Genomic DNA, 11,753 nt, shown 5'->3' with positions numbered 1-11,753 from the left:
ACAATTTTATGGTTTTTCTCCATCTCATTTAACTGCTTTATGTTATTTTTTATAGGAGTTATTTTTATTCAATAAACCAAGCATAATTTATGTAATAAACAAAGCATTTACAAACAATTATTTTATGTTTAACCGTTTAGAACCTTTTAAATTTAAATTAAAAAAGTGACTTTTTATGATTAATAAAATCATAACTCGTCAAGATCATAATCTATAACCAAAAATGCACTTAATTTAGCAGCATAAATTTAAATGATTTTGCACTTAAATTACTAATTTTTTTTTTGGTTTCAGTTATACATGAATAAATCAGGTCTTATTTATGCCATATATTACATTATTGTCGCCTACCAAAAGAAAAATTATTTGTTCTTTACTTGTCCACGGTTGTGATGATAACTCATCACACAGTCATTCGTTATTTTAATACATTGGCTTAATGTACGGCTTATGTCCTGGCCGTCATTCAATTTTTTCTCTATCGGTTGGGGGCAGGAGGAGAAATTACGTATATTTAGTATACTAGCTACAATATATGTTTTCGATATAAAAAAATTTATCTTTTCACATTCTATACATGAATATATGCTTCATTATTAGGATATTTTCGAAAAAATATGTTCCATTGTACGTGATAAATCAACGTTATTACGATTAATTGAAAACAAAATAAAAAGCGGACAACAACATATCTGTTCGGATTTGTGTTTAAGTGGGCTAAAATAGCTCTACAATATTAATCATATACTGGTACACTGTTAACTATTATAAATATTTTGTCGGTCCACGTGCGTACAGTATAGACAAATAATACGAGTATGTACTCGACGATCAATCGAAGAGATCAGTAAACTCTGAATATTATCGATGAGCTCCGAAATATTGTGTACATCAAAAACACATTATCGTTCGTCTGAGGTCATTATTTTTTTTGTGTTGCGTTCGTTCTGATAGTAAACATCGTCAATACGTAAAAAAGTTCAGATAGGCGCGGTTTCAACAAATAAAATATAAATATTCAAAGAAGTATGAAGTTCTGAGAAGACTAACAATTTACTTGTCGTTTCTCGATAGTTCATAATATTTACAACATGTTTAATGCGTGTGCACCGAGCCACTAATTCGTTATACGAGTACGTGTGCAGGAAAATAAAGAGACAATAGGAAATAGATCCACGTTGGACAAAACATCACAGAACCTACGCGCCACACAGTACAACTAACGCACAGCTAATCGTATTACCGTAAAGTCGTAGCTAAGAAGGTTATAATCAGTGGCGTGCGCAGGGAGAATGAGGGGGATATATCCCCCATGGGCTTTTTTTTTTTTTTTAGTCTTAAACGTTTAAAAACGTATTTAAGAAATACAATTTAAATACAATTTACGGATTGCTTTAATGAACATACATGAGACATTCCATTATCCACAGAAGAAATAATTGTTAAATTTAGTGTAAAAACCAGAAGGATGAATTTCCGCCTTGATTGAATTTTTTTTTTGTATAATAATAAAAAATAAAAATTAAAAATAATACATTTTTATATATGACATCCCTCCCCATACTAAATTTCTGCACACGCCACTGGCTATAATCCCCCCTTCTATGGATCATGTTAATGTGTACGTACTATATTAGTTCACTACTGTTTGGTATTTAACCCTTTGTAGACCAAAATGAAATGGTGATAGAAATTTGATTTTTTTTTTGCACCTTTATAAATTATTATTTTTTTGATGAATTTAGAAATTAAGAAATTTGAAATTGGAGGTTTTTTAATATTTTTTTAAGGAGTGGGACAAATAAGTCCCATTGGTCATTTAAGGACTATACTTAAAAGTCCCTATGGTCCGTTACGACACTACTATTTTCTTATTCCCTATGATAAATAAGTAATAATTAGTTAAAATTTAATTAAATAATTAATTAAAAATATAATGACCATTTAAATATGTATATAATTCATGTTTCAAATTAACAACAATATAAACTTAAAGAAAATAGTTATAGTATCAAAAACTAAATGGTCAATTTTTTTATATAGCAGACTAATATTAAGAACATTGAGTGGTTACTATGTTTAATATTATAAATGTTAAATTCATAATTTATCATATAATAAAACTTTTATTAAAAATATATAAACATAATAGTAATGTACAAAAAAAAAAAAATAATAATTATAATATTAAAAATGAACACATTATTTTGAATGATATTCATTAAAACATGGTTTCTTTTCATTTAAACATAAAAAAATATTACAAGTAGAATATTTAGTATATGGTTTAGATTCTATATTATTTTTGCTGCACACTTCACATCTACCTCTCGTTTTACTAAATTGTAACCAGTGGGCCCCTAAGTTCCATAACCTCACATCTGAAGTTGTTGAAAACAACTGTTTGCCCCTTCTTGGTTGTAGACATGGTCTACCTATTGAAGTCCCTGGAGATATATCCGTTGTTCTTTTTAGGCCACATTTACCTTGTGTTATTAGTCCTTGGGCAACTGCTCTTCGAAACTGAAGAACAGTTAATTTTGATTCACTAAGCTTGTTATTAATAACAAATGAATTAACAAATATAATATCAATAACACCCCAAAACAATCTATGCCACCATTTTTTTGATTTATATCTTCGATCTCACGATCGTTTAATTTTGTAAATTTATTCATTTCACCAATTAAATAAATTAAAAAAATTAACGAGTAAATAATAATTAATAAATGAACAAACAACACTCAAGAGCGAAAAAAATAGCATGCGTATAAACAATATACTTGGCGCGCGAGTGCTTGACTGAGAATATTCGTCAAAACTATAAAAATGTCGCAATAGACCATAGGGACTTCAAAGTCCGTTGTGATTATTGTCAATAAACACATATTTATACACAATAATAATGATATTCAATGGTACGTTCTGTTTCTCGGGATTATAACGAAAAGAATAATAATAAAACCCATTGCTTATCTATACTGGTTCGCGCTGTGGCTATTTATATAAATATCGATATTTATTTTATGGGCTAAACTATATTTATTTTATTATGTGATGTATTTTACGCCATCTATTGATTTCACAGAAAATTTTCGGGAACATTATTGATTAAAAATGGAGTGACTTATAAGTCACTATGGTCAGATAGTACTTAATTTATTTTACCTATGTTTAAATGGATAAAATACACAGCGGACTCAAAAGTCCCGTTGGTCGGCAAAGGGTTAAGTATTTTAAAACTGAAGTATTAATTAAATTTTGACGAATATCGGGTGTTTGTTTGTTGGTACATAAGCGTATATACATCTACTGCAGAGTTCGGCAACTGGCGGAAGGCAATACTCTGGACCCTGTCAATTTTTATTTTCATACTTCTAATATTGTAATTTTTAATATAAATTAATTGTAATAACCAAATAATTATTTTTATTTTTATACTAATATTTTTAAAATATAAAGATTTGAAAATTTTTTTTTTCACTGGACCTCATTGATTTATTATTTTAAACTTTAGGACTCCAATGTAAATTACTTGCCGACCCCTGATCTACCGTGATTACTATCTTCATGGTGGTTTTTATAAAGAATGTTGTGGCGACTCTTATTTAAATCTATAATTGTATTATCATTATAGTTTCTATATCATGTTACGTCGCGACGATATTACCGCAGCTGACCACCATTAATTTATTATTATAATATTATCAATTATATTTTAATAAATATTGTTAAAACTATTCTAAAATGATGGAAATGAATTTATGTACTTGATTGATGTGGAGGGGTGAAGAGTGAACTCTTAAATTCTCTCTTACCCAATCTGCTCAAAAAAGTGTTTAGTGTTTTTAAAAAGTCTTTTTAAAAGTGTTAAAAATTTTGATTAGGCCACAACCATCTACGAACCATCCGAACCGTCTGTATTTATTTTGTTAACATTATTATTATCATTATTAATATTATTATTATTATTATTATTATTATTATAGCCATCGCGTGCCTTACAAACATAATTCTGGACGAGACATCGCGTCATCGTGGTGACCGTGGTCGATTGTTTCTTCGATCATTCTCGTTGGATATTTTCTTTAGGTTGTCGCACTTAAAAAAGAGCGGCACGAGGCGATTTCAACAACAAAGGGTTACAAGATCTAAAATAGTGGGATCGATGTAATAATCGTCTGAGGTTTGGGCTTCTGCTAACGGTCGTAATATAAGTATTAACACATTGGTATAATATTGAACGAACACTTGTTATTCCGTAAAACAAGGAATATATATGAAGTTGGTTTTTTATTAATGATAATCGTAAACACAGCCATCGTCGGATTGGGATGCAAACGCGGAGCTTTATGTACGGAAAAAGATAATCAAATATTATGTGGTTTATATAGCCACATGTAGATTCACTTTCATGACCCGTCAAACTCAATATTTTGATATTCTCGTCATATCGATCATTTGTGGATCGTTCGTGCACATGAACTGAGTGTTTTATCCCTAAATCTTATTGGAAAATGGCGGACCCTATAAATGGAAAATTCTGCAAATTTGAATTTTTGTATTTTGGATGCATAAATTGTTTATGCATCGTTTGTGCATCGTTTATGCACAAATATGCATGGAGTCCCGTCATTTATGCATATTTATTGTGGACTCTATTCCCAACTTAATCCCGTCAAATAGATTTAGAAACAGAGTCAATGATTCGTGTGCACATACTCGAAATCAAATATTTGCCAGTGTACGTTTTTCTTTTGTAAATTTAAAAATATAAGTTTATGTGTGTACAAATAATACAGATAATGTCACCTTGAATCTCCATAGTTGTGCCACCAAATTTATCCATATCGAATCATTGCATGAATCGCAAAAACGGTTAAGTTTATTATTCTGAGATTTTCATAGTTAATCTGGTGACTACGCATTAGCTAGCGTATTGCGAAGTCGTGTAAATAAATAAATTTAAATAAATGGCCAATAAATTCAGATTTATACATTGTGACGACGTGGTAGGTTTTATGTACATACAGATATGTGTATAGGTGTATCGAGTGTATTTATAATTGTAATAGTATACAGGGTCATTCAATTGTTATATGTAATTAATGTAAACACTGTACATAGTCTTTATTTAGCTGTATTAAGTCTCAGTTATTTATAAATTTGTACATAAGAGTTATTTCTAACTTCACGTGAAGTTTTAAAAACTCCGTATACATGTACGTCGTTTGTGGCCATGTTATATTACTATTATATGAATGACCCACGTTGCGTAATGTACACATTTCTATTCAATGCAATAATAATGTTTTATAAAAATGAATATTCTGATAATTTTATAGTACATTGATTTGTCGTAATAATAATGCATCTTATTACACCATGATATATATATATATATATATATATATATATACAGGGCTGTATTTAAGAATTTGCCACCCAAGGGCAACAACATTTTGCCACCTCTCTTCCCTAAAGTGCAGAACTGAAAATAAGTGTTTTCAAATATTCAATAAAAAGCCGTTTGCTACGCTCAAAATTAATTTTCTCTATTTCATTACACTATTATATAATATTTTTAATTATTTATTATAAAATTCAAAATAAAAACTGTATTTTAATTATTTAAATAAAGTTACAGAAATTGTCTTTTATAAAACTGATTGGTGGTACCCTTCGGTCTGAATGTCCTACTTCATAAGTACTAAAATGTTTAAATAATTTTACAATATTACATTTATTTTTCATACCTATAGCTTTATTTATTTATAATTTAAAAAAAATTGTCCATCTTTTTAAATTTTTCAGGGAGGGCTATTTTCTCCCCAAACCAACCCTTAAATATGAGCCTGTATATGTACTATGAAGGTACGATATTTTATATAATTTTAATTCAATAATTTCCTAGTCGATACATAATAATAAAAATATTTTTACTAAAATATAATAAAATCTTTTTAAATTTATCTATATTGATTCATTAATAATGTTACCATATATTGCTGTGTATCGATAGATAGAGTGTAGCCATACAATTTATCCTTTAATTAAAACATAAAAAAAAGTAAATACAGTAATTTTTTTATTAAATTTTTTCGTAAAAATAATTTATATATTAAATTTTTCATAGTACTTTCTGTGATGCTGTAATGTCTACAAACAATTCAAAATATATATAAAAAATCATATATACTACCGTATCATTTTCTTTATTTTAATAAAATTATATTTTTGTATATCTATATTCATAATGACAAAACATAAATCAATAAATTTGATAGAAAATACAACTATTACAATTTGTCTACTTCAAAAATATAGATAAATTTAAAATTCTTGGTGAGAAAGATGTTATATGAATAGAACTGAATAAAATTTTAAAGTTTAAATAATTATTTTGTAATTTGTAAGTGCTAGTGTTTTTATTTTTTTATGAATATTATATTTATATTTATATTAAATTCAAAGTGCATCATATATAACAAGTAAAAATAAAAATAAATATTAGATGAGGTATATATATATGATTATAAAGAATATCATAGTTATTAGTTTTAATATAAAATTTAATTTCCTTAGTAGTAGTTTTTCATAATTTGTTTAAGAACATCAGATTTACCATATCATATAATTAACCGTATATTACACCTTTATAAAATTAGAACAAAAACGTTTTGGAGTTATTAAAACAAATTTTGATTAAATCCTTTTATATAAAATATTTTTACTTTTTTCTACCATTTTCTAAACATTAAGATTTTGGCTAGACTATATTAACTAATCCTTTAGAGCTTCACGGCACTGTTTAATGACCACAATTAAGGACCAAAATGTTATGATATTTTTACTTTCTATTTCCTATAATCTGTGTTTAGTAAATATACTATATAAATATTGCTTATTTAAAATGAGAGAATAATCAACTTTTATACATCTTATAGTTGTGCAGCTGCATGTATGGTACTTTATTTTATATATTATTTCGACTTTACTAATATCATTATATGATGCATAATGAGGAAATATAAACATTTACTGCGAAATTGTTTTTTTCAGTAGGTTTTTTTATGAGCCCAAACTTGAAAATGATAAGTAGCAATAATTATTTTATTTATTTCAACTTGTAGCATAAATACATGCAAAGTATCATTAAGTTTATTAGCATGAGTTATAAAATAATTTGGAATATATTAGTTGATTATTTCTAGTACAAGTATTATACGTGTACATGTAAAATTATTAATGTTTATTTTTAATACTAAATGTTATTAAAAATATAAAGGTTAAATATTTAATAAATATATCACGCTGTGTTTTAAATATTGTAAACTACATGTAAAACCATTAAAAATGTACGATTCAAATTGAAGAATATAATTTTTTTCAAAATATACGTTAATATGATTTAAAAATCTACTTTAAAATATGATGATTTATAAAATTTAATTTCGATTCATTGCAAGGTAATATATTTTAATAAACTACATAGTTTGAATACATATTTAATACACAAAAGTTTTTATATAATATTTATTACTTTTATAAAAATATAATAATTTACAAAAATAATTTCCCTACTATTGTATTATGAGTTTTTTTAGTTAAGAAATATAACATACATTTGAAATGCTTAAGAAACTACATGGCCCTAATAATATTGTTTTGTTTTCTTCCACGTCGGTTTTTAAAACACGTCAACTTACGTGTCTTCTTAGTAAAGTGATTGAGTCACTATCAAAAAAAAAAAAAAAATCAACAAAGCAAAAATAAACACTCTTTTCATATTATATATTATATGGATAATATAAAATATAAATATGTTAAAGTCTTATTGGATTAATATAATATTCTTATCCCAAAAAGAAAATTTTATTTGCATTAGTATATTTTAATACGGTTTAAAAAATTAAAACAATTCAGTATAAATGCTTAGAGTAAAATTATATAATTAATAATAAAATAGTCAACGATCGTGATATTTATGATACTAAGTGAATACATAATTATACATTATAAAAATTTTTTACGTTTTTTCCAAATGTTTATTAAGTTATCATATGTCTATATATTTATATTTTAATATATAAAGTTATATTAACTTATCATGAAAGTTTTTACATTTTTTATTTACTCAGAACGTTTGCATATTATAATAATACGTAAGGCTTGAACAATAATAAGACGAAATAGTAGAAAAGAAAATATTTTTCAAGATACCTACAATCAAAAAAATAATTACTAATAAAAAAATATTTCATATAATTTATAAAAAAGTCATAATAATAAATTATAATATTATATTTGTATTGAAATTGTAAAAACAAAATATTGGAAATCATTAAACTTTCATATTGTTAACTACTGCAATAATTTAGTACAGTAGAATTGTAATATATAATATAGATAATATATAACAAAATCATCAAATTACAATTATCATTGTAAAATATTTCTGCTATAATTTATCTATATCTATAAGTCTAAGCTGTTTTGTTGTTGCTACAACAATTGGTAAACAGAAAGGAATCTCCTGTCACACGCCTCAGTGTGCACTTAGAAAATGTTGAATGTAAATATTAAATTGAAAATAATTTCCAAAAGCTATTATATTCTTCTCTCAAAACAATATTTCATCGTTTCTTTTTTGATTGTGTAGCTATATCAAATATTTAACTATTACAAGGTATTAAAAATTATTATTTAAACCGTTATTTTGGATAATTTACACTTAAAAGTGCTTAACATATATTGCGAATAATACCTAAAAGGATTTGAACACACAATTTTCTTATCGGATAATGTTGAATAATTCAACTATAAATAAATAAAAATCTATCTAAAAAAAAAAGTTAGTACTACTCACTTATTAATCATTACTCTATCTAAAAGAGGACGAAATGCATGAACTTGAAATTTGACATAGTGATCCCTCCATTACTTTAGACGTGCAATAAGAAGGGATTTTAAAAAATATTGGCACCGCCAAAGACGTTTCCATGATGGAAATTTGGGTAATTCAGCGTACAACCAAAACTACTTCATCCATTCATTTAAAATGTCGTTTTATTTGTTATATAAGCAACAGTTACACCAAACTAGGCTTTAAATAGTGTAGTAATCAATTAAAAAATATGTGCCGACCAATAATGTTCTATGAAAAGCCGAATAATTAAGCTAGTTTTGCATAAATTAATCTATTTTTTTTTGTTTTAATTTTCAGATAAATGGTTAAGATTAAGAGACTATTGTTTTTATTTTTCATGTGGTAGAGTATCCCACGCAAAAAATATTTATGACCTTCCAACAAGATTAGCAGCCGTAGAAATTACTAAGAGACTATGAGACTCAAACGAAGATTATTTACGAAATGTTGGGCAATCATAAAAGGTAAAATTGACATCATAAATATTTTTTCAATTATGAATAAAGATTTTATAATTTTTCTTTTTTTAGTGTCCCCAACTGTTGATTAAAATCGATACTATAGTTAGAGTCTAAAATATATAATATAAAATAAAAATCAACTTTTTAAGTTATTTAAAAACATGGTTGAAATTTAAGTTGAACAATACTGTAAAATGTAATTTTATTTTAGAATTTTAAAGATTTTTAAATCATATAAATATGGTTTGGATACGTTTAATTGATAGGCATATTTTAATCAACATTTTTGTTATATTTTATTATTAGACATGCCCATCAACTAATTTCGAGATTGAACGAAATTTTAATTTTCAGTTTTATAAACATTAATAACTGAAATATAGTTTCTAATAAGATTCCAATTTTTCTTGCACGTTCATACCGTATAAATGTCGAATAAGTGACCAAATTATATTATTTATGATTTGTTGTACTTCATGAATAATAAAAAAATATTACAATACAGTTTGGCATAATTTGGAAATTAAAAGACAAGTAAAGTAGTATACTAGCATATGAGTCATTGAAAATAGATAGAGCCTTAACAGGCAATACTTAAATGAAATGAAAAATAGTATCGAAGAGGAGTCCTTGGCCTTCGAATTATTCTAATAAACATTAATCTCAATTGTCCTCGATAGAATATATTGCTTTTTAATATTTTTGCTAAACTTTTACATGAGTTTAAAGAAAACTATAATATTTATATGTGGTGTTTTGAATATGAATAAATAGTATAAAATTAATTAGTGGAAATACTAAATATTACATTAACAAACTAAATAACTGTTGATATAATTAACCAGGAAAAAGTGTCAAACTAAAAATAATTTTATTATATTTTTGCAAAATATTTGATACCTACTAAGTTTCGACTTATTTGAGTCGTAATTTAATTCTAATATAAAATAATAAATAAATAAATTGTGAAGTATTTACTTTCCATATTTTTAGACTTACATTTCCGCTCCTTTTATTAAATTGTTATGTTAGTATTTCTTTTAATTTATTTTTTAATCTAATTTTAAAAAAATAAAGGTGTAATATATTCCTAAAAATAAGCCTGAATGTTTATATTATAATACAATATTCAGTTATATATAACGGGATATTTGGAAAAGTATATTATAATATTATTGAAATTAAAAAACAGGTTCAGTTATTTAAAAACAATTTAAAAATTAGTAGTATTAAAAATAAGTAGTCATATTTAGATTAAGTAATTTTATGTTATAATAATATCTTTATTATTTTTACTTATTACTTTTATTACAATTTTATATTAATATAAAAAATTTTGAAAGATTCGTTCTCTTTTATATCTTTTAATAATTGATATCAAAATAGTATATAATGTATTATTTATTATTATAATTATTTTGATCGAGAGTTATAGGTATGTGATAGATATTATTCAAAATTAGTAAATAAAATACACTTATTACAATTTACTCTCATGCATACTAATAAACAATCCTGATTTCATTGATAATTTTTATATTGGATTGTATACAATATGTTTGGTAGGAATTTTGATAGCTCTCAAATACATATATATGTTACCGACAATATGGATAATTCAGGTATTTTGCAAAATGTCTAGCCATTATGCAAATTACCGATCCAATTTAGGAAAAGTAAATAAAACATATGATTTTCAATATTATTTTACATATAGCCTAGGTATTTTATAAAATACCTAAGCATAATGCAAAATACTAATTTTTTTTTAGGCAAAATATAAAACATTTTATTATATGTCATATTATATTATGATACTTATAGTTATTATATTATTACTCATATTACAGACAAAATTTAATTTTTATCTATTATTATATTATTACTATTATATAAATATTTTACTTAAACTACTATTTACTTATTATAATATGTTGTAGAAAAGTGACATTTAATTTTATTTTTAAGGCTAATACAATTTTTTATTTTGACACTTGGACTTACAAACACATTTTAAAAATTCTTGGCCAATTCTTGTAAATTTAATTTTATCAACTTATTATATTATCAGATAAAAAAACTAGTATTAGTGGCCAATTCTTAAAAAAATTTGACTTCATATAAATTGTATGCATAGTTGCAACACCAAAACAAGACACGAAAATGACGAGAAAAATTACGATATTGTAATAATATTATTAGTACGTTTAATAGATTATACCAGAATTATTATTGTAGTAGTAAAAGAATATTAATCTTTATTATGTTAAATCGTGAACGCACATTTATGATAAACGACAAGTAAAGTTGTTGGTAATAGGCGATGCCCAATTTTGTTTTTCTTCATATTGCCTATTCCACGA

Source organism: Sipha flava, unplaced genomic scaffold, assembly GCF_003268045.1.
Source record: "Sipha flava isolate LNK unplaced genomic scaffold, YSA_version1 164_pilon_pilon, whole genome shotgun sequence".
In the NCBI taxonomy this organism is placed as follows: Eukaryota; Metazoa; Arthropoda; class Insecta; order Hemiptera; family Aphididae; genus Sipha; species Sipha flava.
This window is presented reverse-complemented; position numbering follows the sequence as displayed.